General features: G+C 52.1%; 1 protein-coding gene across 4 annotated transcripts in view; it reads right to left on the reverse strand.

Moving 5' to 3' along the window:
• Nucleotides 1-179, reverse strand: part of VARS2 (valyl-tRNA synthetase 2, mitochondrial) — a 64,509-nt gene extending 64,330 nt beyond the window's left edge. For 3 of the 4 annotated variants that reach the window (XM_063430999.1, XM_063430997.1, XM_063431000.1), the window contains exon 1: nucleotides 97-153. The gene's annotated coding sequence lies outside the window, so the exon portion shown is untranslated. The other variant, XM_063430998.1, reaches the window with a different exon arrangement.
• Nucleotides 180-3,088: the final 2,909 nt, after the last annotated feature.

Consider the following 3,088-nt stretch of genomic DNA (forward strand, 5'->3'; position numbering starts at 1 on the left):
CCCCCCCCCCCCCCCCTCTCCCCTCTCCCCTCTCCCAGACACAGCTAGAATCCCCCCCTCTCCTCTCTGGGTGACCTTGACTCTCTCCCCATTCACCGTCAGAGCCCATGGTGACAGCTCAGGACAGACATGCTACAGGAAGCTAAGCCTCACTCACAGTGAAACGCAAATGCGTTCCAACAAAATAATCCTCCAATCAGAGAGGCCGATCATTCAAACCAACCAATCCCCGCCCGGAACAACGATAGCGAGGCTTGGAACACAGCCTGTGGGATCTGACCAATCAGAGCTTGGATTAGTAAGGACACAGTGTGGCTCTGGGTACATTGCAGGCAGACAGCTCTAGGATTCTCATAGTGTCAGGGGAGTTCTGTTCAGACATGTCAGTATAGAGGGGGGTCCAGCACTGGTACATTGCAGGCAGACAGCTCTAGGTCTCTCATAGTGGCACTCTCATAGTGTCAGGGAGTTCTGTTCTGACATGTCAGTTAGAGGGGGCGCACGGTACATTGCAGGCAGACAGCTCTAGGATCTCTCATAGTGTCAGGGGAGTTCTGTTCTGACATGTCAGTATAGAGGGGGTCCAGCACTGGGGTACATTGCAGGCAGACAGCTCTAGGATCTCTCATAGTGTCAGGGGAGTTCTGTTCTGCCATGTCAGTATAGAGGGGGGTCCAGCACTGGGTACATTGCAGGCAGACAGCTCTAGGATTCTCATAGTGTCAGGGGAGTTCTGTTCTGACATGTCAGTATAGAGGGGGGTCCAGCACTGGGTACATTGCAGGCAGACAGCTCTAGGATTCTCATAGTGTCAGGGGAGTTCTGTTCAGACATGTCAGTATAGAGGGGGGTCCAGCACTGGGTACATTGCAGGCAGACAGCTCTAGGATTCTCATAGTGTCAGGGGAGTTCTGTTCAGACATGTCAGTATAGAGGAGGGTCCAGCACTGGGTACATTGCAGGCAGACAGCTCTAGGATTCTCATAGTGTCAGGGGAGTTCTGTTCTGACATGTCAGTATAGAGGGGGGTCCAGCACTGGGTACATTGCAGGCAGACAGCTCTAGGATTCTCATAGTGTCAGGGGAGTTCTGTTCTGACATGTCAGTATAGAGGGGGGTCCAGCACTGGGTACATTGCAGGCAGACAGCTCTAGGATTCTCATAGTGTCAGGGGAGTTCTGTTCAGACATGTCAGTATAGAGGAGGGTCCAGCACTGGGTACATTGCAGGCAGACAGCTCTAGGATTCTCATAGTGTCAGGGGAGTTCTGTTCAGACATGTCAGTATAGAGGGGGTCCAGCACTGGGTACATTGCAGGCAGACAGCTCTAGGATTCTCATAGTGTCAGGGGAGTTCTGTTCAGACATGTCAGTATAGAGAGCACTGGGTACTGCAGGCAGACAGCTCTAGGATTCTCATAGTGTCAGGGGAGTTCTGTTCTGACAGTCAGTATAGGTCCAGCACTGGGTACATTGCAGGCAGACAGCTCTAGGATTCTCATAGTGTCAGGGGAGTTCTGTTCTGCCATGTCAGTATAGAGGGGGGTCCAGCACTGGGTACATTGCAGGCAGACAGCTCTAGGATTCTCATAGTGTCAGGGGAGTTCTGTTCTGACATGTCAGTATAGAGGGGGGTCCAGCACTGGGTACATTGCAGGCAGACAGCTCTAGGATTCTCATAGTGTCAGGGGAGTTCTGTTCTGACATGTCAGTATAGAGGGGGGTCCAGCACTGGGTACATTGCAGGCAGACAGCTCTAGGATTCTCATAGTGTCAGGGGAGTTCTGTTCAGACATGTCAGTATAGAGGAGGGTCCAGCACTGGGTACATTGCAGGCAGACAGCTCTAGGATTCTCATAGTGTCAGGGGAGTTCTGTTCTGACATGTCAGTATAGAGGGGGGTCCAGCACTGGGTACATTGCAGGCAGACAGCTCTAGGATTCTCATAGTGTCAGGGGAGTTCTGTTCTGCCATGTCAGTATAGAGGGGGGTCCAGCACTGGGTACATTGCAGGCAGACAGCTCTAGGATTCTCATAGTGTCAGGGGAGTTCTGTTCTGCCATGTCAGTATAGAGGGGGGTCCAGCACTGGGTACATTGCAGGCAGACAGCTCTAGGATTCTCATAGTGTCAGGGGAGTTCTGTTCTGACATGTCAGTATAGAGGGGGGTCCAGCACTGGGTACATTGCAGGCAGACAGCTCTAGGATTCTCATAGTGTCAGGGGAGTTCTGTTCAGACATGTCAGTATAGAGGGGGGTCCAGCACTGGGTACATTGCAGGCAGACAGCTCTAGGATTCTCATAGTGTCAGGGGAGTTCTGTTCAGACATGTCAGTATAGAGGAGGGTCCAGCACTGGGTACATTGCAGGCAGACAGCTCTAGGATTCTCATAGTGTCAGGGGAGTTCTGTTCTGACATGTCAGTATAGAGGGGGGTCCAGCACTGGGTACATTGCAGGCAGACAGCTCTAGGATTCTCATAGTGTCAGGGGAGTTCTGTTCTGCCATGTCAGTATAGAGGGGGGTCCAGCACTGGGTACATTGCAGGCAGACAGCTCTAGGATTCTCATAGTGTCAGGGGAGTTCTGTTCAGACATGTCAGTATAGAGGAGGGTCCAGCACTGGGTACATTGCAGGCAGACAGCTCTAGGATTCTCATAGTGTCAGGGGAGTTCTGTTCTGACACGTCAGTATAGAGGGGGGTCCAGCACTGGGTACATTGCAGGCAGACAGCTCTAGGATTCTCATAGTGTCAGGGGAGTTCTGTTCAGACATGTCAGTATAGAGGAGGGTCCAGCACTGGGTACATTGCAGGCAGACAGCTCTAGATCTCTCATAGTGTCAGGGGAGTTCTGTTCTGACATGTCAGTATAGAGGGGGGTCCAGCACTGGGTACATTGCAGGCAGACAGCTCTAGGATTCTCATAGTGTCAGGGGAGTTCTGTTCTGACATGTCAGTATAGAGGGGGGTCCAGCACTGGGTACATTGCAGGCAGACAGCTCTAGGATTCTCATAGTGTCAGGGGAGTTCTGTTCAGACATGTCAGTATAGAGGGGGGTCCAGCACTGGGTACATTGCAGGCAGACAG

The sequence above is a fragment of the Pelobates fuscus genome, chromosome 9 (genome assembly GCF_036172605.1).
Source record: "Pelobates fuscus isolate aPelFus1 chromosome 9, aPelFus1.pri, whole genome shotgun sequence".
Lineage (NCBI taxonomy): Eukaryota > Metazoa > Chordata > Amphibia > Anura > Pelobatidae > Pelobates > Pelobates fuscus.